The following is a 24,810-nucleotide window of genomic DNA, read 5'->3' as shown; positions in this document are numbered from 1 at the left end:
GAGCCTGATGAGTTTAATTTCTGTTGAAAACACGGCGGAGTGTGGAGGATGCGGGCATCGATCCCGCTACCTCTCGCATGCTAAGCGAGCGCTCTACCATTTGAGCTAATCCCCCTTCCCGAGAGTGGGGAAGTGCGCCACTCTGAGCCCGGAGAGGTGAATAACGTTTGCCTGCTTGGGACAATGTGTTTGCAAAAGCACGTCGGAAAAAATAAGAAGAAAATCCGTGCATTTTTTTCAAACTGGAACAGGTTCACAATATTGTGCTGGAAGAAAGTCTGTTCTTTGCTTAACAATTTTTTATTAAAGCGGAAAGGTAAAGAACTACCTTTCAGGCTCATTCACAGCTTTTATCCAGTCAAATCCTTTCTGGTGTCACATTTGAAATTGGATATTGATGACAGCTGAACTTTCTGTAGCTAACACCCTAAGACCTTTCTTCATTTTCTTTCGTTTCTTTCCCTTTTTATTTATTTATTTATTTATTGATTGATTGATTTATTTGGAATTCATTTACTGTGACTTGAAACACAAATTTATGCTCTGTATGCAATTTAATCATTTTATTAGCCAAGTATCACGTTCACAAATGCAGTGTAGTAAAACTTCAACCCTGGTTTGGTTCTTTTAAAAAACGACTTGGAGTGTTACTTTCGTAATTTGTCCACTTCTACTATCAGGAAGGCAACCAAAACTTTTTGTATATATGCTCCAGTAATTGCATTTGTGCATAATCTGGAAGACGTTCATTTACTTTAACACCTGTTTAATTTTACTTCTGCTCTCCCTCAGGCACTGATGTTGGGTGGGTGAGGAGGTGTGGGGTGCAGTCAGTGTTCCAGTTCATCCCAAAGGTGTTCAGTGAGTTTTCCAGCCAGGTTTTCTAGATCGTTTAATATGAGCTTGGAAATGAATATTGGCTGATTTCAAAGACTTCTACCTGTCGTGTCTGACTCCTCCCCTTTTAGATCCGACTGGAGGATTGGAAGCCTTTTATTTCTATTTAATTTCAGGTAGCTTATTTGACACCTTTTTGCTAGGAAATTCTTGAACCTGTTTGTTCTCAGTCAAACTAGTGACAGAAGGTTCAGTCGTGTTGTTCCTTTAGTGACTGACATACCTGAGCGATGTGTTTGGACTTACCATCCTGGACTGTCTCCTATCTGAATGTGGGCATGTGCCGTTGTGGGCGGGACCTTTATCCTTTCGCAGAGGCAATATCGTAGCTTATGAGGTTAATCCGAGGCGCGATCATTGCTGGTTGAAAACTTTACCCAATACCCCGCCTGGATGACTTGAAAAATAGTCAGCCGTGGCAATTTTTGATGGTCTCTAATAAGACCTTTAAAGTTGTGTCAAAAGAAGATTATGCGCTTGCTTTTTCCGAGCTAGTAACGAAGGTTTGGTTGGTAAAATGTACGTTGTTCTATGAACATTTATCTGGCGTGTTTTGACACGTCCATGGGTGTTCCTGGTGTAGTAGTGGTAGAATTTTGCTCCATGTGTTTTGCTTCATGTACTAAATGCGTTTCAGTTGCGGAATTCTGTTTAAGAAAAAGGAAATAAAAATTCTATGGCCAATTTCCATTGTTCCTAAGGGGAATTTTAACTGGCTTCACCAGATCGCTTAATAATGGAATGGAACTGAATCTCACCTGGTTTCAGGCATGTACCTGTCGTATTTTTTGCCTGTTTAGATGGTTGATGTGAACATTACCTGATACTGCTGGCCCAAATCTGCATGATTTTATGCACTGCACTGCTGCCCCACGCTTGGCTGATTAGATAATTGCATGAATGAGTAGGTGTACAGGTGTTCCTAATAAAGAGCCTGATGAGTTTAATTTCTGTTGAAAACACGGCGGAGTGTGGAGGATGCGGGCATCGATCCCGCTACCTCTCGCATGCTAAGCGAGCGCTCTACCATTTGAGCTAATCCCCCTTCCCGAGAGTGGGGAAGTGCGCCACTCTGAGCCCGGAGAGGTGAATAACGTTTGCCTGCTTGGGACAATGTGTTTGCAAAAGCACGTCGGAAAAAATAAGAAGAAAATCCGTGCATTTTTTTCAAACTGGAACAGGTTCACAATATTGTGCTGGAAGAAAGTCTGTTCTTTGCTTAACAATTTTTTATTAAAGCGGAAAGGTAAAGAACTACCTTTCAGGCTCATTCACAGCTTTTATCCAGTCAAATCCTTTCTGGTGTCACATTTGAAATTGGATATTGATGACAGCTGAACTTTCTGTAGCTAACACCCTAAGACCTTTCTTCATTTTCTTTCGTTTCTTTCCCTTTTTATTTATTTATTTATTTATTGATTGATTGATTTATTTGGAATTCATTTACTGTGACTTGAAACACAAATTTATGCTCTGTATGCAATTTAATCATTTTATTAGCCAAGTATCACGTTCACAAATGCAGTGTAGTAAAACTTCAACCCTGGTTTGGTTCTTTTAAAAAACGACTTGGAGTGTTACTTTCGTAATTTGTCCACTTCTACTATCAGGAAGGCAACCAAAACTTTTTGTATATATGCTCCAGTAATTGCATTTGTGCATAATCTGGAAGACGTTCATTTACTTTAACACCTGTTTAATTTTACTTCTGCTCTCCCTCAGGCACTGATGTTGGGTGGGTGAGGAGGTGTGGGGTGCAGTCAGTGTTCCAGTTCATCCCAAAGGTGTTCAGTGAGTTTTCCAGCCAGGTTTTCTAGATCGTTTAATATGAGCTTGGAAATGAATATTGGCTGATTTCAAAGACTTCTACCTGTCGTGTCTGACTCCTCCCCTTTAAGATCCGACTGGAGGATTGGAAGCCTTTTATTTCTATTTAATTTCAGGTAGCTTATTTGACACCTTTTTGCTAGGAAATTCTTGAACCTGTTTGTTCTCAGTCAAACTAGTGACAGAAGGTTCAGTCGTGTTGTTCCTTTAGTGACTGACATACCTGAGCGATGTGTTTGGACTTACCATCCTGGACTGTCTCCTATCTGAATGTGGGCATGTGCCGTTGTGGGCGGGACCTTTATCCTTTCGCAGAAGCAATATCGTAGCTTATGAGGTTAATCCGAGGCGCGATCATTGCTGGTTGAAAACTTTACCCAATACCCCGCCTGGATGACTTGAAAAATAGTCAGCCGTGGCAATTTTTGATGGTCTCTAATAAGACCTTTAAAGTTGTGTCAAAAGAAGATTATGCGCTTGCTTTTTCCGAGCTAGTAACGAAGGTTTGGTTGGTAAAATGTACGTTGTTCTATGAACATTTATCTGGCGTGTTTTGACACGTCCATGGGTGTTCCTGGTGTAGTAGTGGTAGAATTTTGCTCCATGTGTTTTGCTTCATGTACTAAATGCGTTTCAGTTGCGGAATTCTGTTTAAGAAAAAGGAAATAAAAATTCTATGGCCAATTTCCATTGTTCCTAAGGGGAATTTTAACCAGTGAATAAGAAAGAGTAGGTTTTCCAAGGGGCTTTACCAGATTGCTTAATAATGGAATGGAACTGAATCTCACCTGGTTTCAAGCATGTACCTGTCGTATGTGACACCCGCCCCTTTTCTTCCAGACTGTAGCACTGGAAGGTTTTTGCTTGGTTTGTTTGTTTTCCAGCCAGGTTTTCTAGATCGTTTAATATAAGCTTGGAAATGAATACTGGCTGATTTCAAAGACTTCTACCTGTCGTGTCTGACTCCTCCCCTTTAAGATCCGACTGGAGGATTGGAAGCCTTTTATTTCTATTTAATTTCAGGTAGCTTATTTGACACCTTTTTGCTAGGAAATTCTTGAACCTGTTTGTTCTCAGTCAAACTAGTGACAGAAGGTTCAGTCGTGTTGTTCCTTTAGTGACTGACATACCTGAGCGATGTGTTTGGACTTACCATCCTGGACTGTCTCCTATCTGAATGTGGGCATGTGCCGTTGTGGGCGGGATCTTTATCCTTTCGCAGAGGCAATATCGTAGCTTATGAGGTTAATCCGAGGCGCGATCATTGCTGGTTGAAAACTTTACCCAATACCCCGCCTGGATGACTTGAAAAATAGTCAGCCGTGGCAATTTTTGATGGTCTCTAATAAGACCTTTAAAGTTGTGTCAAAAGAAGATTGTGTGTTTAATTTTTCCGAGCTAGTAATGAAGATTTGGTTGGTAAAATGTACGTTGTTCTATGAACATTTATCTGGCGTGTTTTGACACGTGTTCCTGGTGTAGTCGTGGTAGAATGTTACTCTACGTGTTTTGCTTCATGTACTAAATGTGTTTCAGTTGTGGAATTCTGTTTAAAAAAAAAAAGGAACTAAAAATTGTATGGCCAATTTAGATTGTTCCTAAGGGGAATTTTAACTGGCTTCACCAGATCGCTTAATAATGGAATGGAACTGAATCTCACCTGGTTTCAGGCATGTACCTGTCGTATTTTTTGCCTGTTTAGATGGTTGATGTGAACATTACCTGATACTGCTGGCCCAAATCTGCATGATTTTATGCACTGCACTGCTGCCCCACGCTTGGCTGATTAGATAATTGCATGAATGAGTAGGTGTACAGGTGTTCCTAATAAAGAGCCTGATGAGTTTAATTTCTGTTGAAAACACGGCGGAGTGTGGAGGATGCGGGCATCGATCCCGCTACCTCTCGCATGCTAAGCGAGCGCTCTACCATTTGAGCTAATCCCCCTTCCCGAGAGTGGGGAAGTGCGCCACTCTGAGCCCGGAGAGGTGAATAACGTTTGCCTGCTTGGGACAATGTGTTTGCAAAAGCACGTCGGAAAAAATAAGAAGAAAATCCGTGCATTTTTTTCAAACTGGAACAGGTTCACAATATTGTGCTGGAAGAAAGTCTGTTCTTTGCTTAACAATTTTTTATTAAAGCGGAAAGGTAAAGAACTACCTTTCAGGCTCATTCACAGCTTTTATCCAGTCAAATCCTTTCTGGTGTCACATTTGAAATTGGATATTGATGACAGCTGAACTTTCTGTAGCTAACACCCTAAGACCTTTCTTCATTTTCTTTCGTTTCTTTCCCTTTTTATTTATTTATTTATTTATTGATTGATTGATTTATTTGGAATTCATTTACTGTGACTTGAAACACAAATTTATGCTCTGTATGCAATTTAATCATTTTATTAGCCAAGTATCACGTTCACAAATGCAGTGTAGTAAAACTTCAACCCTGGTTTGGTTCTTTTAAAAAACGACTTGGAGTGTTACTTTCGTAATTTGTCCACTTCTACTATCAGGAAGGCAACCAAAACTTTTTGTATATATGCTCCAGTAATTGCATTTGTGCATAATCTGGAAGACGTTCATTTACTTTAACACCTGTTTAATTTTACTTCTGCTCTCCCTCAGGCACTGATGTTGGGTGGGTGAGGAGGTGTGGGGTGCAGTCAGTGTTCCAGTTCATCCCAAAGGTGTTCAGTGAGTTTTCCAGCCAGGTTTTCTAGATCGTTTAATATGAGCTTGGAAATGAATATTGGCTGATTTCAAAGACTTCTACCTGTCGTGTCTGACTCCTCCCCTTTTAGATCCGACTGGAGGATTGGAAGCCTTTTATTTCTATTTAATTTCAGGTAGCTTATTTGACACCTTTTTGCTAGGAAATTCTTGAACCTGTTTGTTCTCAGTCAAACTAGTGACAGAAGGTTCAGTCGTGTTGTTCCTTTAGTGACTGACATACCTGAGCGATGTGTTTGGACTTACCATCCTGGACTGTCTCCTATCTGAATGTGGGCATGTGCCGTTGTGGGCGGGACCTTTATCCTTTCGCAGAGGCAATATCGTAGCTTATGAGGTTAATCCGAGGCGCGATCATTGCTGGTTGAAAACTTTACCCAATACCCCGCCTGGATGACTTGAAAAATAGTCAGCCGTGGCAATTTTTGATGGTCTCTAATAAGACCTTTAAAGTTGTGTCAAAAGAAGATTATGCGCTTGCTTTTTCCGAGCTAGTAACGAAGGTTTGGTTGGTAAAATGTACGTTGTTCTATGAACATTTATCTGGCGTGTTTTGACACGTCCATGGGTGTTCCTGGTGTAGTAGTGGTAGAATTTTGCTCCATGTGTTTTGCTTCATGTACTAAATGCGTTTCAGTTGCGGAATTCTGTTTAAGAAAAAGGAAATAAAAATTCTATGGCCAATTTCCATTGTTCCTAAGGGGAATTTTAACCAGTGAATAAGAAAGAGTAGGTTTTCCAAGGGGCTTTACCAGATTGCTTAATAATGGAATGGAACTGAATCTCACCTGGTTTCAAGCATGTACCTGTCGTATGTGACACCCGCCCCTTTTCTTCCAGACTGTAGCACTGGAAGGTTTTTGCTTGGTTTGTTTGTTTTCCAGCCAGGTTTTCTAGATCGTTTAATATAAGCTTGGAAATGAATACTGGCTGATTTCAAAGACTTCTACCTGTCGTGTCTGACTCCTCCCCTTTAAGATCCGACTGGAGGATTGGAAGCCTTTTATTTCTATTTAATTTCAGGTAGCTTATTTGACACCTTTTTGCTAGGAAATTCTTGAACCTGTTTGTTCTCAGTCAAACTAGTGACAGAAGGTTCAGTCGTGTTGTTCCTTTAGTGACTGACATACCTGAGCGATGTGTTTGGACTTACCATCCTGGACTGTCTCCTATCTGAATGTGGGCATGTGCCGTTGTGGGCGGGATCTTTATCCTTTCGCAGAGGCAATATCGTAGCTTATGAGGTTAATCCGAGGCGCGATCATTGCTGGTTGAAAACTTTACCCAATACCCCGCCTGGATGACTTGAAAAATAGTCAGCCGTGGCAATTTTTGATGGTCTCTAATAAGACCTTTAAAGTTGTGTCAAAAGAAGATTGTGTGTTTAATTTTTCCGAGCTAGTAATGAAGATTTGGTTGGTAAAATGTACGTTGTTCTATGAACATTTATCTGGCGTGTTTTGACACGTGTTCCTGGTGTAGTCGTGGTAGAATGTTACTCTACGTGTTTTGCTTCATGTACTAAATGTGTTTCAGTTGTGGAATTCTGTTTAAAAAAAAAAAGGAACTAAAAATTGTATGGCCAATTTAGATTGTTCCTAAGGGGAATTTTAACTGGCTTCACCAGATCGCTTAATAATGGAATGGAACTGAATCTCACCTGGTTTCAGGCATGTACCTGTCGTATTTTTTGCCTGTTTAGATGGTTGATGTGAACATTACCTGATACTGCTGGCCCAAATCTGCATGATTTTATGCACTGCACTGCTGCCCCACGCTTGGCTGATTAGATAATTGCATGAATGAGTAGGTGTACAGGTGTTCCTAATAAAGAGCCTGATGAGTTTAATTTCTGTTGAAAACACGGCGGAGTGTGGAGGATGCGGGCATCGATCCCGCTACCTCTCGCATGCTAAGCGAGCGCTCTACCATTTGAGCTAATCCCCCTTCCCGAGAGTGGGGAAGTGCGCCACTCTGAGCCCGGAGAGGTGAATAACGTTTGCCTGCTTGGGACAATGTGTTTGCAAAAGCACGTCGGAAAAAATAAGAAGAAAATCCGTGCATTTTTTTCAAACTGGAACAGGTTCACAATATTGTGCTGGAAGAAAGTCTGTTCTTTGCTTAACAATTTTTTATTAAAGCGGAAAGGTAAAGAACTACCTTTCAGGCTCATTCACAGCTTTTATCCAGTCAAATCCTTTCTGGTGTCACATTTGAAATTGGATATTGATGACAGCTGAACTTTCTGTAGCTAACACCCTAAGACCTTTCTTCATTTTCTTTCGTTTCTTTCCCTTTTTATTTATTTATTTATTTATTGATTGATTGATTTATTTGGAATTCATTTACTGTGACTTGAAACACAAATTTATGCTCTGTATGCAATTTAATCATTTTATTAGCCAAGTATCACGTTCACAAATGCAGTGTAGTAAAACTTCAACCCTGGTTTGGTTCTTTTAAAAAACGACTTGGAGTGTTACTTTCGTAATTTGTCCACTTCTACTATCAGGAAGGCAACCAAAACTTTTTGTATATATGCTCCAGTAATTGCATTTGTGCATAATCTGGAAGACGTTCATTTACTTTAACACCTGTTTAATTTTACTTCTGCTCTCCCTCAGGCACTGATGTTGGGTGGGTGAGGAGGTGTGGGGTGCAGTCAGTGTTCCAGTTCATCCCAAAGGTGTTCAGTGAGTTTTCCAGCCAGGTTTTCTAGATCGTTTAATATGAGCTTGGAAATGAATATTGGCTGATTTCAAAGACTTCTACCTGTCGTGTCTGACTCCTCCCCTTTTAGATCCGACTGGAGGATTGGAAGCCTTTTATTTCTATTTAATTTCAGGTAGCTTATTTGACACCTTTTTGCTAGGAAATTCTTGAACCTGTTTGTTCTCAGTCAAACTAGTGACAGAAGGTTCAGTCGTGTTGTTCCTTTAGTGACTGACATACCTGAGCGATGTGTTTGGACTTACCATCCTGGACTGTCTCCTATCTGAATGTGGGCATGTGCCGTTGTGGGCGGGACCTTTATCCTTTCGCAGAGGCAATATCGTAGCTTATGAGGTTAATCCGAGGCGCGATCATTGCTGGTTGAAAACTTTACCCAATACCCCGCCTGGATGACTTGAAAAATAGTCAGCCGTGGCAATTTTTGATGGTCTCTAATAAGACCTTTAAAGTTGTGTCAAAAGAAGATTATGCGCTTGCTTTTTCCGAGCTAGTAACGAAGGTTTGGTTGGTAAAATGTACGTTGTTCTATGAACATTTATCTGGCGTGTTTTGACACGTCCATGGGTGTTCCTGGTGTAGTAGTGGTAGAATTTTGCTCCATGTGTTTTGCTTCATGTACTAAATGCGTTTCAGTTGCGGAATTCTGTTTAAGAAAAAGGAAATAAAAATTCTATGGCCAATTTCCATTGTTCCTAAGGGGAATTTTAACCAGTGAATAAGAAAGAGTAGGTTTTCCAAGGGGCTTTACCAGATTGCTTAATAATGGAATGGAACTGAATCTCACCTGGTTTCAAGCATGTACCTGTCGTATGTGACACCCGCCCCTTTTCTTCCAGACTGTAGCACTGGAAGGTTTTTGCTTGGTTTGTTCAGTGAGTTTTCCAGCCAGGTTTTCTAGATCGTTTAATATGAGCTTGGAAATGAATATTGGCTGATTTCAAAGACTTCTACCTGTCGTGTCTGACTCCTCCCCTTTAAGCGAGCGCTCAAATGGTAGAGCGCTCGCTTAGCATGCGAGAGGTAGCGGGATCGATGCCCGCATCCTCCACACTCCGCCGTGTTTTCAACAGAAATTAAACTCATCAGGCTCTTTATTAGGAACACCTGTACACCTACTCATTCATGCAATTATCTAATCAGCCAAGCGTGGGGCAGCAGTGCAGTGCATAAAATCATGCAGATTTGGGCCAGCAGTATCAGGTAATGTTCACATCAACCATCTAAACAGGCAAAAAATACGACAGGTACATGCCTTCAGTTCCATTCCATTATTAAGCGATCTGGTGAAGCCAGTTAAAATTCCCCTTAGGAACAATCTAAATTGGCCATACAATTTTTAGTTCCTTTTTTTTTTTAAACAGAATTCCACAACTGAAACACATTTAGTACATGAAGCAAAACACGTAGAGTAAAATTCTACCACGACTACACCAGGAACACGTGTCAAAACACGCCAGATAAATGTTCATAGAACAACGTACATTTTACCAACCAAATCTTCATTACTAGCTCGGAAAAATTAAACACACAATCTTCTTTTGACACAACTTTAAAGGTCTTATTAGAGACCATCAAAAATTGCCACGGCTGACTATTTTTCAAGTCATCCAGGCGGGGTATTGGGTAAAGTTTTCAACCAGCAATGATCGCGCCTCGGATTAACCTCATAAGCTACGATATTGCCTCTGCGAAAGGATAAAGATCCCGCCCACAACGGCACATGCCCACATTCAGATAGGAGACAGTCCAGGATGGTAAGTCCAAACACATCGCTCAGGTATGTCAGTCACTAAAGGAACAACACGACTGAACCTTCTGTCACTAGTTTGACTGAGAACAAACAGGTTCAAGAATTTCCTAGCAAAAAGGTGTCAAATAAGCTACCTGAAATTAAATAGAAATAAAAGGCTTCCAATCCTCCAGTCGGATCTTAAAGGGGAGGAGTCAGACACGACAGGTAGAAGTCTTTGAAATCAGCCAGTATTCATTTCCAAGCTTATATTAAACGATCTAGAAAACCTGGCTGGAAAACTCACTGAACACCTTTGGGATGAACTGGAACACTGACTGCACCCCACACCTCCTCACCCACCCAACATCAGTGCCTGAGGGAGAGCAGAAGTAAAATTAAACAGGTGTTAAAGTAAATGAACGTCTTCCAGATTATGCACAAATGCAATTACTGGAGCATATATACAAAAAGTTTTGGTTGCCTTCCTGATAGTAGAAGTGGACAAATTACGAAAGTAACACTCCAAGTCGTTTTTTAAAAGAACCAAACCAGGGTTGAAGTTTTACTACACTGCAAAAGGTAAAGAACTACCTTTCAGGCTCATTCACAGCTTTTATCCAGTCAAATCCTTTCTGGTGTCACATTTGAAATTGGATATTGATGACAGCTGAACTTTCTGTAGCTAACACCCTAAGACCTTTCTTCATTTTCTTTCGTTTCTTTCCCTTTTTATTTATTTATTTATTTATTGATTGATTGATTTATTTGGAATTCATTTACTGTGACTTGAAACACAAATTTATGCTCTGTATGCAATTTAATCATTTTATTAGCCAAGTATCACGTTCACAAATGCAGTGTAGTAAAACTTCAACCCTGGTTTGGTTCTTTTAAAAAACGACTTGGAGTGTTACTTTCGTAATTTGTCCACTTCTACTATCAGGAAGGCAACCAAAACTTTTTGTATATATGCTCCAGTAATTGCATTTGTGCATAATCTGGAAGACGTTCATTTACTTTAACACCTGTTTAATTTTACTTCTGCTCTCCCTCAGGCACTGATGTTGGGTGGGTGAGGAGGTGTGGGGTGCAGTCAGTGTTCCAGTTCATCCCAAAGGTGTTCAGTGAGTTTTCCAGCCAGGTTTTCTAGATCGTTTAATATGAGCTTGGAAATGAATATTGGCTGATTTCAAAGACTTCTACCTGTCGTGTCTGACTCCTCCCCTTTTAGATCCGACTGGAGGATTGGAAGCCTTTTATTTCTATTTAATTTCAGGTAGCTTATTTGACACCTTTTTGCTAGGAAATTCTTGAACCTGTTTGTTCTCAGTCAAACTAGTGACAGAAGGTTCAGTCGTGTTGTTCCTTTAGTGACTGACATACCTGAGCGATGTGTTTGGACTTACCATCCTGGACTGTCTCCTATCTGAATGTGGGCATGTGCCGTTGTGGGCGGGACCTTTATCCTTTCGCAGAGGCAATATCGTAGCTTATGAGGTTAATCCGAGGCGCGATCATTGCTGGTTGAAAACTTTACCCAATACCCCGCCTGGATGACTTGAAAAATAGTCAGCCGTGGCAATTTTTGATGGTCTCTAATAAGACCTTTAAAGTTGTGTCAAAAGAAGATTATGCGCTTGCTTTTTCCGAGCTAGTAACGAAGGTTTGGTTGGTAAAATGTACGTTGTTCTATGAACATTTATCTGGCGTGTTTTGACACGTCCATGGGTGTTCCTGGTGTAGTAGTGGTAGAATTTTGCTCCATGTGTTTTGCTTCATGTACTAAATGCGTTTCAGTTGCGGAATTCTGTTTAAGAAAAAGGAAATAAAAATTCTATGGCCAATTTCCATTGTTCCTAAGGGGAATTTTAACCAGTGAATAAGAAAGAGTAGGTTTTCCAAGGGGCTTTACCAGATTGCTTAATAATGGAATGGAACTGAATCTCACCTGGTTTCAAGCATGTACCTGTCGTATGTGACACCCGCCCCTTTTCTTCCAGACTGTAGCACTGGAAGGTTTTTGCTTGGTTTGTTTGTTTTCCAGCCAGGTTTTCTAGATCGTTTAATATAAGCTTGGAAATGAATACTGGCTGATTTCAAAGACTTCTACCTGTCGTGTCTGACTCCTCCCCTTTAAGATCCGACTGGAGGATTGGAAGCCTTTTATTTCTATTTAATTTCAGGTAGCTTATTTGACACCTTTTTGCTAGGAAATTCTTGAACCTGTTTGTTCTCAGTCAAACTAGTGACAGAAGGTTCAGTCGTGTTGTTCCTTTAGTGACTGACATACCTGAGCGATGTGTTTGGACTTACCATCCTGGACTGTCTCCTATCTGAATGTGGGCATGTGCCGTTGTGGGCGGGATCTTTATCCTTTCGCAGAGGCAATATCGTAGCTTATGAGGTTAATCCGAGGCGCGATCATTGCTGGTTGAAAACTTTACCCAATACCCCGCCTGGATGACTTGAAAAATAGTCAGCCGTGGCAATTTTTGATGGTCTCTAATAAGACCTTTAAAGTTGTGTCAAAAGAAGATTGTGTGTTTAATTTTTCCGAGCTAGTAATGAAGATTTGGTTGGTAAAATGTACGTTGTTCTATGAACATTTATCTGGCGTGTTTTGACACGTGTTCCTGGTGTAGTCGTGGTAGAATTTTACTCTACGTGTTTTGCTTCATGTACTAAATGTGTTTCAGTTGTGGAATTCTGTTTAAAAAAAAAAAGGAACTAAAAATTGTATGGCCAATTTAGATTGTTCCTAAGGGGAATTTTAACTGGCTTCACCAGATCGCTTAATAATGGAATAGAACTGAAGGCATGTACCTGTCGTATTTTTTGCCTGTTTAGATGGTTGATGTGAACATTACCTGATACTGCTGGCCCAAATCTGCATGATTTTATGCACTGCACTGCTGCCCCACGCTTGGCTGATTAGATAATTGCATGAATGAGTAGGTGTACAGGTGTTCCTAATAAAGAGCCTGATGAGTTTAATTTCTGTTGAAAACACGGCGGAGTGTGGAGGATGCGGGCATCGATCCCGCTACCTCTCGCATGCTAAGCGAGCGCTCTACCATTTGAGCTAATCCCCCTTCCCGAGAGTGGGGACGTGCGCCACTCTGAGCCCGGAGAGGTGAATAACGTTTGCCTGCTTGGGACAATGTGTTTGCAAAAGCACGTCGGAAAAAATAAGAAGAAAATCCGTGCATTTTTTTCAAACTGGAACAGGTTCACAATATTGTGCTGGAAGAAAGTCTGTTCTTTGCTTAACAATTTTTTATTAAAGCGGAAAGGTAAAGAACTACCTTTCAGGCTCATTCACAGCTTTTATCCAGTCAAATCCTTTCTGGTGTCACATTTGAAATTGGATATTGATGACAGCTGAACTTTCTGTAGCTAACACCCTAAGACCTTTCTTCATTTTCTTTCGTTTCTTTCCCTTTTTATTTATTTATTTATTTATTGATTGATTGATTTATTTGGAATTCATTTACTGTGACTTGAAACACAAATTTATGCTCTGTATGCAATTTAATCATTTTATTAGCCAAGTATCACGTTCACAAATGCAGTGTAGTAAAACTTCAACCCTGGTTTGGTTCTTTTAAAAAACGACTTGGAGTGTTACTTTCGTAATTTGTCCACTTCTACTATCAGGAAGGCAACCAAAACTTTTTGTATATATGCTCCAGTAATTGCATTTGTGCATAATCTGGAAGACGTTCATTTACTTTAACACCTGTTTAATTTTACTTCTGCTCTCCCTCAGGCACTGATGTTGGGTGGGTGAGGAGGTGTGGGGTGCAGTCAGTGTTCCAGTTCATCCCAAAGGTGTTCAGTGAGTTTTCCAGCCAGGTTTTCTAGATCGTTTAATATAAGCTTGGAAATGAATACTGGCTGATTTCAAAGACTTCTACCTGTCGTGTCTGACTCCTCCCCTTTAAGATCCGACTGGAGGATTGGAAGCCTTTTATTTCTATTTAATTTCAGGTAGCTTATTTGACACCTTTTTGCTAGGAAATTCTTGAACCTGTTTGTTCTCAGTCAAACTAGTGACAGAAGGTTCAGTCGTGTTGTTCCTTTAGTGACTGACATACCTGAGCGATGTGTTTGGACTTACCATCCTGGACTGTCTCCTATCTGAATGTGGGCATGTGCCGTTGTGGGCGGGATCTTTATCCTTTCGCAGAGGCAATATCGTAGCTTATGAGGTTAATCCGAGGCGCGATCATTGCTGGTTGAAAACTTTACCCAATACCCCGCCTGGATGACTTGAAAAATAGTCAGCCGTGGCAATTTTTGATGGTCTCTAATAAGACCTTTAAAGTTGTGTCAAAAGAAGATTATGCGCTTGCTTTTTCCGAGCTAGTAACGAAGGTTTGGTTGGTAAAATGTACGTTGTTCTATGAACATTTATCTGGCGTGTTTTGACACGTCCATGGGTGTTCCTGGTGTAGTAGTGGTAGAATTTTGCTCCATGTGTTTTGCTTCATGTACTAAATGCGTTTCAGTTGCGGAATTCTGTTTAAGAAAAAGGAAATAAAAATTCTATGGCCAATTTCCATTGTTCCTAAGGGGAATTTTAACCAGTGAATAAGAAAGAGTAGGTTTTCCAAGGGGCTTTACCAGATTGCTTAATAATGGAATGGAACTGAATCTCACCTGGTTTCAAGCATGTACCTGTCGTATGTGACACCCGCCCCTTTTCTTCCAGACTGTAGCACTGGAAGGTTTTTGCTTGGTTTGTTTGTTTTCCAGCCAGGTTTTCTAGATCGTTTAATATAAGCTTGGAAATGAATACTGGCTGATTTCAAAGACTTCTACCTGTCGTGTCTGACTCCTCCCCTTTAAGATCCGACTGGAGGATTGGAAGCCTTTTATTTCTATTTAATTTCAGGTAGCTTATTTGACACCTTTTTGCTAGGAAATTCTTGAACCTGTTTGTTCTCAGTCAAACTAGTGACAGAAGGTTCAGTCGTGTTGTTCCTTTAGTGACTGACATACCTGAGCGATGTGTTTGGACTTACCATCCTGGACTGTCTCCTATCTGAATGTGGGCATGTGCCGTTGTGGGCGGGATCTTTATCCTTTCGCAGAGGCAATATCGTAGCTTATGAGGTTAATCCGAGGCGCGATCATTGCTGGTTGAAAACTTTACCCAATACCCCGCCTGGATGACTTGAAAAATAGTCAGCCGTGGCAATTTTTGATGGTCTCTAATAAGACCTTTAAAGTTGTGTCAAAAGAAGATTGTGTGTTTAATTTTTCCGAGCTAGTAATGAAGATTTGGTTGGTAAAATGTACGTTGTTCTATGAACATTTATCTGGCGTGTTTTGACACGTGTTCCTGGTGTAGTCGTGGTAGAATTTTACTCTACGTGTTTTGCTTCATGTACTAAATGTGTTTCAGTTGTGGAATTCTGTTTAAAAAAAAAAAGGAACTAAAAATTGTATGGCCAATTTAGATTGTTCCTAAGGGGAATTTTAACTGGCTTCACCAGATCGCTTAATAATGGAATGGAACTGAAGGCATGTACCTGTCGTATTTTTTGCCTGTTTAGATGGTTGATGTGAACATTACCTGATACTGCTGGCCCAAATCTGCATGATTTTATGCACTGCACTGCTGCCCCACGCTTGGCTGATTAGATAATTGCATGAATGAGTAGGTGTACAGGTGTTCCTAATAAAGAGCCTGATGAGTTTAATTTCTGTTGAAAACACGGCGGAGTGTGGAGGATGCGGGCATCGATCCCGCTACCTCTCGCATGCTAAGCGAGCGCTCTACCATTTGAGCTAATCCCCCTTCCCGAGAGTGGGGAAGTGCGCCACTCTGAGCCCGGAGAGGTGAATAACGTTTGCCTGCTTGGGACAATGTGTTTGCAAAAGCACGTCGGAAAAAATAAGAAGAAAATCCGTGCATTTTTTTCAAACTGGAACAGGTTCACAATATTGTGCTGGAAGAAAGTCTGTTCTTTGCTTAACAATTTTTTATTAAAGCGGAAAGGTAAAGAACTACCTTTCAGGCTCATTCACAGCTTTTATCCAGTCAAATCCTTTCTGGTGTCACATTTGAAATTGGATATTGATGACAGCTGAACTTTCTGTAGCTAACACCCTAAGACCTTTCTTCATTTTCTTTCGTTTCTTTCCCTTTTTATTTATTTATTTATTTATTGATTGATTGATTTATTTGGAATTCATTTACTGTGACTTGAAACACAAATTTATGCTCTGTATGCAATTTAATCATTTTATTAGCCAAGTATCACGTTCACAAATGCAGTGTAGTAAAACTTCAACCCTGGTTTGGTTCTTTTAAAAAACGACTTGGAGTGTTACTTTCGTAATTTGTCCACTTCTACTATCAGGAAGGCAACCAAAACTTTTTGTATATATGCTCCAGTAATTGCATTTGTGCATAATCTGGAAGACGTTCATTTACTTTAACACCTGTTTAATTTTACTTCTGCTCTCCCTCAGGCACTGATGTTGGGTGGGTGAGGAGGTGTGGGGTGCAGTCAGTGTTCCAGTTCATCCCAAAGGTGTTCAGTGAGTTTTCCAGCCAGGTTTTCTAGATCGTTTAATATGAGCTTGGAAATGAATATTGGCTGATTTCAAAGACTTCTACCTGTCGTGTCTGACTCCTCCCCTTTTAGATCCGACTGGAGGATTGGAAGCCTTTTATTTCTATTTAATTTCAGGTAGCTTATTTGACACCTTTTTGCTAGGAAATTCTTGAACCTGTTTGTTCTCAGTCAAACTAGTGACAGAAGGTTCAGTCGTGTTGTTCCTTTAGTGACTGACATACCTGAGCGATGTGTTTGGACTTACCATCCTGGACTGTCTCCTATCTGAATGTGGGCATGTGCCGTTGTGGGCGGGACCTTTATCCTTTCGCAGAGGCAATATCGTAGCTTATGAGGTTAATCCGAGGCGCGATCATTGCTGGTTGAAAACTTTACCCAATACCCCGCCTGGATGACTTGAAAAATAGTCAGCCGTGGCAATTTTTGATGGTCTCTAATAAGACCTTTAAAGTTGTGTCAAAAGAAGATTGTGTGTTTAATTTTTCCGAGCTAGTAACGAAGATTTGGTTGGTAAAATGTACGTTGTTCTATGAACATTTATCTGGCGTGTTTTGACACGTGTTCCTGGTGTAGTCGTGGTAGAATTTTACTCTACGTGTTTTGCTTCATGTACTAAATGTGTTTCAGTTGTGGAATTCTGTTTTAAAAAAAAAAGGAACTAAAAATTGTATGGCCAATTTAGATTGTTCCTAAGGGGAATTTTAACTGGCTTCACCAGATCGCTTAATAATGGAATGGAACTGAATCTCACCTGGTTTCAGGCATGTACCTGTCGTATTTTTTGCCTGTTTAGATGGTTGATGTGAACATTACCTGATACTGCTGGCCCAAATCTGCATGATTTTATGCACTGCACTGCTGCCCCACGCTTGGCTGATTAGATAATTGCATGAATGAGTAGGTGTACAGGTGTTCCTAATAAAGAGCCTGATGAGTTTAATTTCTGTTGAAAACACGGCGGAGTGTGGAGGATGCGGGCATCGATCCCGCTACCTCTCGCATGCTAAGCGAGCGCTCTACCATTTGAGCTAATCCCCCTTCCCGAGAGTGGGGAAGTGCGCCACTCTGAGCCCGGAGAGGTGAATAACGTTTGCCTGCTTGGGACAATGTGTTTGCAAAAGCACGTCGGAAAAAATAAGAAGAAAATCCGTGCATTTTTTTCAAACTGGAACAGGTTCACAATATTGTGCTGGAAGAAAGTCTGTTCTTTGCTTAACAATTTTTTATTAAAGCGGAAAGGTAAAGAACTACCTTTCAGGCTCATTCACAGCTTTTATCCAGTCAAATCCTTTCTGGTGTCACATTTGAAATTGGATATTGATGACAGCTGAACTTTCTGTAGCTAACACCCTAAGACCTTTCTTCATTTTCTTTCGTTTCTTTCCCTTTTTATTTATTTATTTATTTATTGATTGATTGATTTATTTGGAATTCATTTACTGTGACTTGAAACACAAATTTATGCTCTGTATGCAATTTAATCATTTTATTAGCCAAGTATCACGTTCACAAATGCAGTGTAGTAAAACTTCAACCCTGGTTTGGTTCTTTTAAAAAACGACTTGGAGTGTTACTTTCGTAATTTGTCCACTTCTACTATCAGGAAGGCAACCAAAACTTTTTGTATATATGCTCCAGTAATTGCATTTGTGCATAATCTGGAAGACGTTCATTTACTTTAACACCTGTTTAATTTTACTTCTGCTCTCCCTCAGGCACTGATGTTGGGTGGGTGAGGAGGTGTGGGGTGCAGTCAGTGTTCCAGTTCATCCCAAAGGTGTTCAGTGAGTTTTCCAGCCAGGTTTTCTAGATCGTTTAATATGAGCTTGGAAATGAATATTGGCTGATTTCAAAGACTTCTACCTGTCGTGTCTGACTCCTCCCCTTTTAGATCCGACTGGAGGATTGGAAGCCTTTTATTTCTATTTAATTTCAGGTAGCTTATTTGACACCTTTTTGCTAGGAAATTCTTGAACCTGTTTGTTCTCAGTCAAACTAGTGACAGAAGGTTCAGTCGTGTTGTTCCTTTAGTGACTGACATACCTGAGCGATGTGTTTGGACTTACCATCCTGGACTGTCTCCTATCTGAATGTGGGCATGTGCCGTTGTGGGCGGGACCTTTATCCTTTCGCAGAGGCAATATCGTAGCTTATGAGGTTAATCCGAGGCGCGATCATTGCTGGTTGAAAACTTTACCCAATACCCCGCCTGGATGACTTGAAAAATAGTCAGCCGTGGCAATTTTTGATGGTCTCTAATAAGACCTTTAAAGTTGTGTCAAAAGAAGATTATGCGCTTGCTTTTTCCGAGCTAGTAACGAAGGTTTGGTTGGTAAAATGTACGTTGTTCTATGAACATTTATCTGGCGTGTTTTGACACGTCCATGGGTGTTCCTGGTGTAGTAGTGGTAGAATTTTGCTCCATGTGTTTTGCTTCATGTACTAAATGCGTTTCAGTTGCGGAATTCTGTTTAAGAAAAAGGAAATAAAAATTCTATGGCCAATTTCCATTGTTCCTAAGGGGAATTTTAACCAGTGAATAAGAAAGAGTAGGTTTTCCAAGGGGCTTTACCAGATTGCTTAATAATGGAATGGAACTGAATCTCACCTGGTTTCAAGCATGTACCTGTCGTATGTGACACCCGCCCCTTTTCTTCCAGACTGTAGCACTGGAAGGTTTTTGCTTGGTTTGTTTGTTTTCCAGCCAGGTTTTCTAGATCGTTTAATATAAGCTTGGAAATGAATATTGGCTGATTTCAAAGACTTCTACCTGTCGTGTCTGACTCCTCCCCTTTTAGATCCGACTGGAGGATTGGAAGCCTTTTATTTCTATTTAATTTCAGGTAGCTTATTTGACACCTTTTTGCTAGGAAATTCTTGAACCTGTTTGTTCTCAGTCAAACTAGTGACAGAAGGTTCAGTCGTGTTGTTCCTTTAGTGACTGACATACCTGAGCGATGTGTTTGGACTTACCATCCTGGACTGTCTCCTATCTGAATGTGGGCATGTGCCGTTGTGGGCGGGACCTTTATCCTTTCGCAGAGGCAATATCGTAGCTTATGAGGTTAATCCGAGGCGCGATCATTGCTGGTTGAAAACTTTACCCAATACCCCGCCTGGATGACTTGAAAAATAGTCAGCCGTGGCAATTTTTGATGGTCTCTAATAAGACCTTTAAAGTTGTGTCAAAAGAAGATTATGCGCTTGCTTTTTCCGAGCTAGTAACGAAGGTTTGGTTGGTAAAATGTACGTTGTTCTATGAACATTTATCTGGCGTGTTTTGACACGTCCATGGGTGTTCCTGGTGTAGTAGTGGTAGAATTTTGCTTCATGTACTAAATGCGTTTCAGTTGCGGAATTCTGTTTAAGAAAAAGGAAATAAAAATTCTATGGCCAATTTCCATTGTTCCTAAGGGGAATTTTAACCAGTGAATAAGAAAGAGTAGGTTTTCCAAGGGGCTTTACCAGATTGCTTAATAATGGAATGGAACTGAATCTCACCTGGTTTCAAGCATGTACCTGTCGTATGTGACACCCGCCCCTTTTCTTCCAGACTGTAGCACTGGAAGGTTTTTGCTTGGTTTGTTTGTTTTCCAGCCAGGTTTTCTAGATCGTTTAATATAAGCTTGGAAATGAATACTGGCTGATTTCAAAGACTTCTACCTGTCGTGTCTGACTCCTCCCCTTTTAGATCCGACTGGAGGATTGGAAGCCTTTTATTTCTATTTAATTTCAGGTAGCTTATTTGACACCTTTTTGCTAGGAAATTCTTGAACCTGTTTGTTCTCAGTCAAACTAGTGACAGAAGGTTCAGTCGTGTTGTTCCTTTAGTGACTGACATACCTGAGCGATGTGTTTGGACTTACCATCCTGGACTGTCTCCTATCTGAATGTGGGCATGTGCCGTTGATCTTTATCCTTTCGCAGAGGCAATATCGTAGCTTATGAGGTTAATCCGAGGTGCGATCATTGCTGGTTGAAAACTTTACCCAATACCCCGCCTGGATGACTTGAAAAATAGTCAGCCATGGCATTTTTTGATGGTCTCTAACGCGACTGTTAATGTTGTGTCAAAAGAAGATTGTGCGCTTACTTTTTCCGAGCTAGTAACGAAGGTTTGGTTGGTAAAATTTATGTTGTTCTATGAACATTTATCTGGCGTGTTTTGACACATCCATGGGTGTTCCTGGTGTAGTAGTGGTAGAATTTTGCTCCATGTGTTTTGTACTAGGCGCCTTTCAGTTGTAGAATTTTTGTAATTAGGTGTTCAGTGAGTTTGAGGTCAGGGCTCTGAGCAGGTCACTCGGGTTTTTCCACTTCTACCTTGGCAAAGCATGTCTTCATGGAGCTCGCTTTGTGTACAGGGTCACTGTCATGATGGAACTCGTTTGGGCCTCTTCATTCCATTGAAGAGAAACTGTAATGCTACAGCATAAAAAGTCATTCTATACAAGAATGTGCTTTAGACTTTGTGTCACCACTTTGGGGAAGAACCACATGTGGGTGTGATAGTCAGGTTTCCACAAATGTTTGGCCATGCATACTTTCTTGCAGGCTACGTTTGTCCAGTCCTCACCTGTCCAGTTTTGGTGAACCAGTGCAGACTTTACCCTCAGCTTTCTGTTGTTGGCTGACATAAATGGAACTCGATGTGGTCTCCTGCAGTTGTAGCCCAACTGCGTCAATGTTCGATGTGTTGTGCATTCTGAGATGCTTTTCTGCACACCACAATTGGACAGAGTGCTTATGTGACTTACTGTAGCCTCATTGTCAGCTGGACCTAGTCTGGCCGTTCTCCATTGACCTTTCTAATTAACAAGGTATTTCCATCTACACCATTCTGAGTAAACAGACTGTGGTGTGTAAAAATCCGAGTAGATCAGAAGTTATAGAAATACTCAAACCAGCACATCTGGCACCAGCAATCATGTCAAAATCACGGAGTTCACTTTTTTTCCCATTTAGTTGGTTGATGTAAACATTACCTCAAACTGCTGGCCCATATCTGCATGATTTTATGCACTGCACTGCTGCCCCACGCTTGGCTGATTAGATAGCATGAATGAGTAGGTGTACAGGAGTCATTCTATAATTTGGAGTACATTTCACATAACCAAAAAAGTGCAAAAACAGTGTTCTTTCTCAACAGAACAACCAGTGGTTTATGTTAGTTTATTGCTTCAGTGTAACATATCCACTAGTTGCAAACCTTAAACATGAACAACATGAAATTAATTTTTTTAAGGTTTAGGATGTTTGCATTACTGAGCTTATCAACTATGTTACGGACAAACTGGATGTCATAATAGTAATTAGATTAAATGCACTTCAATCAAAACATACAAACTCAAGAGCTCTTGAGTCTAGAGCCATGAGAGCATGGTGGACAAACAGTGATCTCCGCACTTCTCCAGAAACAGTGACATTTTGTAGCAGTCTCCTCGTTTTTGATGCTGGGGATTCTGCGACATTACAGGGTCTTTTGATTCTTTTGCGTCGTTTGTCTGTTCATCTTTTTTGTATTTTGAGTTTTCTCCCCTGACCTTTTTTCTTCCAGCTTTTTTCTGTCTGCAATAAACAAAAGAAATTCATTTACAGATATATGATATATTGTGTGAATGTAAATGGAAATCTTTTACCTTGTTACACAATTTTCCTGTTAAATACATAAACCAGTTTCTCTCTTGCTATCACAAATCTCTACCTTGTTTCCTGAGGGTGATGGACAACTTGGCTGTCTGGACTGTCTAGTGGTGTAACTAAGTTGTCAAGCCTGCACTTTCTTTCTCTGCTTTGCTGCTGTTCTTTCCTCCAGTAGGCCCTCTTGCTTCTTTTCTCTCTCTCTCACTCATCTCTGCCACTGTTTTCACATTTCCTTGTGCCATGTGCCATGCCTTTTTCTGTTTCTCCAAATATGCTGCCCTTCTTGCAGGATCAGCATCCCAACGAGCCCTGTATCTCACTGTTTCTCAGCTGCTGACACCTATTTTTAAATAATACAATTGTTAAAATCTGTTGATAAAAAGGGAAAATGTGCCCATAAAAAATATATGTTGCGACTTTATTAGACCGATAATGATAATGATAATGATGTGACAATAATGACTGACGATGTAAACTACTGGGTAACTTAGTTGACATGTAACATAGTTGACAATATCCCTATTTTGCCCCATAATTTCAACAATTCATAATTTCATGATGGAATATTTGGACACAGAATCTAAGTGCAGTGCATTTTTTGTAGTTAGCCAATTATCTCGTTAACTAAATAAGTAGCAAATGCTGTCCAGCTAATATAACCTGATCTACCACTCAGTAGGCTTCCTTAACGGTTGAATTATCACTGTACATTAAGACAGTATATAGTAAATGCACTTACCTTCGCATAAACGTGTTTTCAACAGATTCTTAATGAAGTGTCCCAATTATTCAATCCAATTTTTGAACGTCTCTGATCCCGACTCCTCTGTGATTGATCCCGCCTCCTCTGTGATTTCATTGGTCGTCTCTGTAAACCAATCATTTTCCTTTCTGCTCTCAGAACAATTTTGAGTAAGTAAAACGCCCACCTGCTAGGCAAAGGCAATGGATCCTGGAGAGTGTTGTGCCTTGGGATTCACTTTTTTCCAGGGGTTTCAGGACAGCGTAATCGAAACTGCGTCATCAGGCAGGCGTGGCCTATTTGAGAATTTGCAGAGGTCACCGATCATGCGCAGTTTGGAAAAAGCCATTTACTTCAAATACCTCTTCTGATCACAGGGGTTTCGTGTCAGATTACATTCATACTGTTATAACTTCAGATGCCTGTCCTGATCACAGGGGTTTCGTGTCAGATTACATTTATACTGTTATAACTTCAGATACCTGTCCTGATCGCAGGTGTTTCGTGTCAGACTACATTCATACTGCTATAACTTCAGATGCCTGTCCTGATCGCAGGGGTTTCATGTCAGATTACATTCATACTGTTATAACTTCAGATGCCTGTCCTGATCACAGGGGTTTCGTGTCAGATACCTTTTATATTATACCCAGCAACTTCAGATACCTGTCCTGATCATAGGGGTTTCGTGTCAGATTACATTTATACTGTTATAACTTCAGATGCCTGTCCTGATCACAGGGGTTTTGTGTCAGATACCTTTTATATTACACACAGATACCTGTCCTGATCACAGGGGTTTTGTGTCAGATTACATTCATACTGTTATAACTTCAGATGCCTGTCCTGATGACAGGGGTTTTGTGTCAGATTACATTTATACTGTTATAACTTCAGATGCCTGTCTTGATCACAGGGGTTTCGTGTCAGATTACATTCATACTGTTATAACTTCAGATACCTGTCCTGATCACAAGGGTTTCATGTCAGATTACATTCATACTGTTATAACTTCAGATGCCTGTCCTGATCACAGGGGTTTCGTGTCAGATTACATTCATACTGTTATAACTTCAGATACCTGTCCTGATCACAGGGGTTTTGTGTCAGATACCTTTTATATTACACACAGTAACTTCAGATACCTGTCCTGATCACAGGGGTTTTGTGTCAGATTACATTCATACTGTTATAACTTCAGATGCCTGTCCTAATCACAGGGATTTTGTGTCAGATTAAATTCATACTGTTATAACTTCAGATGCCTGTCCTGATCACAGGGGTTTCGTGTCAGATTACATTCATACTGTTATAACTTCAGATACCTGTTCTGATCGCAGATGTTTCCTGTCAGATTACATTCATACTGTTATAACTTCAGATGCCTGTCCTGATCACAGGGGTTTCATGTCAGACTACATTCATACTGTACACTACAGAGAAACAGAGACGAATCAGAGATGAAGAGCATAATAATTTTTTTTAGAATTAATGGTGTTCACATAAATAGTGTTGCTTGATCATGTACCTGTCTGAAAGTGAGTGGCTTTCCTTGAGAAAGGAAGTCTGCATATTTACAGGCAAAAATGGTGTCATACGTTAAAGACAAGTAACAAGTTAAAGACAAACTGAAAATCATAAATAGTGTTTTGCACTTTTCAAATATACCTTGCTGGTGCTGCTTGACCTTAGTGCAGCTTTTGATACCATTGATCATGCTATTCTCCTCGATAGACTAGAAAATGTAGTAGGCATTAAGGAAACAGCCCTTTCCTGGCTCAGGTCTTATTTGACTGATCGTTATCAGTTTGTAAACGTAAATGGTGACTTCTCTTCTCATACTAAGGTAAAGTTTGGTGTCCCGCAAGGCTCTGTTTTAGGCCCACTGCTCTTTTCTCTATATATGCTACCTCTGGG

The 24,810-nt window shown here is 40.4% G+C and overlaps 22 non-coding genes across 22 annotated transcripts; 14 read left to right on the top strand and 8 right to left on the bottom strand.

Annotated features, from left to right (window-relative positions):
- Positions 1-42: 42 nt before the first annotated feature.
- trnaa-agc (transfer RNA alanine (anticodon AGC)) lies at positions 43-115 on the bottom strand. The gene has a single exon. It is a non-coding gene; the product is annotated as a tRNA-Ala (tRNA).
- Positions 116-1,200: 1,085 nt separating this feature from the next.
- Positions 1,201-1,341, top strand: LOC128319051 (U4 spliceosomal RNA). The gene has a single exon (XR_008302482.1). It is a non-coding gene; the product is annotated as a U4 spliceosomal RNA (small nuclear RNA).
- Positions 1,342-1,869: 528 nt separating this feature from the next.
- trnaa-agc (transfer RNA alanine (anticodon AGC)) lies at positions 1,870-1,942 on the bottom strand. The gene has a single exon. It is a non-coding gene; the product is annotated as a tRNA-Ala (tRNA).
- A 1,085-nt stretch (positions 1,943-3,027) lies between these two features.
- On the top strand, positions 3,028-3,168 carry LOC128319022 (U4 spliceosomal RNA). The gene has a single exon (XR_008302451.1). It is a non-coding gene; the product is annotated as a U4 spliceosomal RNA (small nuclear RNA).
- A 766-nt stretch (positions 3,169-3,934) lies between these two features.
- Positions 3,935-4,075, top strand: LOC128319050 (U4 spliceosomal RNA). The gene has a single exon (XR_008302481.1). It is a non-coding gene; the product is annotated as a U4 spliceosomal RNA (small nuclear RNA).
- A 523-nt stretch (positions 4,076-4,598) lies between these two features.
- trnaa-agc (transfer RNA alanine (anticodon AGC)) lies at positions 4,599-4,671 on the bottom strand. Its single transcript has one exon. It is a non-coding gene; the product is annotated as a tRNA-Ala (tRNA).
- Positions 4,672-5,756: 1,085 nt separating this feature from the next.
- Positions 5,757-5,897, top strand: LOC128319049 (U4 spliceosomal RNA). Its single transcript, XR_008302480.1, has one exon. It is a non-coding gene; the product is annotated as a U4 spliceosomal RNA (small nuclear RNA).
- Positions 5,898-6,663: 766 nt separating this feature from the next.
- Positions 6,664-6,804, top strand: LOC128319048 (U4 spliceosomal RNA). Its single transcript, XR_008302479.1, has one exon. It is a non-coding gene; the product is annotated as a U4 spliceosomal RNA (small nuclear RNA).
- Positions 6,805-7,327: 523 nt separating this feature from the next.
- On the bottom strand, positions 7,328-7,400 carry trnaa-agc (transfer RNA alanine (anticodon AGC)). The gene has a single exon. It is a non-coding gene; the product is annotated as a tRNA-Ala (tRNA).
- Positions 7,401-8,485: 1,085 nt separating this feature from the next.
- LOC128319047 (U4 spliceosomal RNA) lies at positions 8,486-8,626 on the top strand. The gene has a single exon (XR_008302478.1). It is a non-coding gene; the product is annotated as a U4 spliceosomal RNA (small nuclear RNA).
- Positions 8,627-9,742: 1,116 nt separating this feature from the next.
- On the bottom strand, positions 9,743-9,883 carry LOC128319046 (U4 spliceosomal RNA). Its single transcript, XR_008302477.1, has one exon. It is a non-coding gene; the product is annotated as a U4 spliceosomal RNA (small nuclear RNA).
- A 1,498-nt stretch (positions 9,884-11,381) lies between these two features.
- Positions 11,382-11,522, top strand: LOC128319045 (U4 spliceosomal RNA). Its single transcript, XR_008302476.1, has one exon. It is a non-coding gene; the product is annotated as a U4 spliceosomal RNA (small nuclear RNA).
- A 766-nt stretch (positions 11,523-12,288) lies between these two features.
- LOC128319044 (U4 spliceosomal RNA) lies at positions 12,289-12,429 on the top strand. Its single transcript, XR_008302475.1, has one exon. It is a non-coding gene; the product is annotated as a U4 spliceosomal RNA (small nuclear RNA).
- A 508-nt stretch (positions 12,430-12,937) lies between these two features.
- On the bottom strand, positions 12,938-13,010 carry trnaa-agc (transfer RNA alanine (anticodon AGC)). Its single transcript has one exon. It is a non-coding gene; the product is annotated as a tRNA-Ala (tRNA).
- A 1,085-nt stretch (positions 13,011-14,095) lies between these two features.
- Positions 14,096-14,236, top strand: LOC128319043 (U4 spliceosomal RNA). Its single transcript, XR_008302474.1, has one exon. It is a non-coding gene; the product is annotated as a U4 spliceosomal RNA (small nuclear RNA).
- Positions 14,237-15,002: 766 nt separating this feature from the next.
- LOC128319042 (U4 spliceosomal RNA) lies at positions 15,003-15,143 on the top strand. The gene has a single exon (XR_008302473.1). It is a non-coding gene; the product is annotated as a U4 spliceosomal RNA (small nuclear RNA).
- Positions 15,144-15,651: 508 nt separating this feature from the next.
- Positions 15,652-15,724, bottom strand: trnaa-agc (transfer RNA alanine (anticodon AGC)). Its single transcript has one exon. It is a non-coding gene; the product is annotated as a tRNA-Ala (tRNA).
- A 1,085-nt stretch (positions 15,725-16,809) lies between these two features.
- LOC128319041 (U4 spliceosomal RNA) lies at positions 16,810-16,950 on the top strand. The gene has a single exon (XR_008302472.1). It is a non-coding gene; the product is annotated as a U4 spliceosomal RNA (small nuclear RNA).
- A 523-nt stretch (positions 16,951-17,473) lies between these two features.
- On the bottom strand, positions 17,474-17,546 carry trnaa-agc (transfer RNA alanine (anticodon AGC)). Its single transcript has one exon. It is a non-coding gene; the product is annotated as a tRNA-Ala (tRNA).
- A 1,085-nt stretch (positions 17,547-18,631) lies between these two features.
- LOC128319040 (U4 spliceosomal RNA) lies at positions 18,632-18,772 on the top strand. Its single transcript, XR_008302471.1, has one exon. It is a non-coding gene; the product is annotated as a U4 spliceosomal RNA (small nuclear RNA).
- Positions 18,773-19,538: 766 nt separating this feature from the next.
- LOC128319039 (U4 spliceosomal RNA) lies at positions 19,539-19,679 on the top strand. Its single transcript, XR_008302470.1, has one exon. It is a non-coding gene; the product is annotated as a U4 spliceosomal RNA (small nuclear RNA).
- Positions 19,680-20,423: 744 nt separating this feature from the next.
- LOC113530235 (U4 spliceosomal RNA) lies at positions 20,424-20,564 on the top strand. The gene has a single exon (XR_003403129.2). It is a non-coding gene; the product is annotated as a U4 spliceosomal RNA (small nuclear RNA).
- Positions 20,565-24,810: the final 4,246 nt, after the last annotated feature.

The sequence above is a fragment of the Pangasianodon hypophthalmus genome, chromosome 9, assembly GCF_027358585.1.
Source record: "Pangasianodon hypophthalmus isolate fPanHyp1 chromosome 9, fPanHyp1.pri, whole genome shotgun sequence".
In the NCBI taxonomy this organism is placed as follows: Eukaryota; Metazoa; Chordata; class Actinopteri; order Siluriformes; family Pangasiidae; genus Pangasianodon; species Pangasianodon hypophthalmus.
The sequence above is the reverse complement of the archived record's forward strand: the minus strand, read 5'-3'. Positions and strand labels throughout refer to the sequence as shown.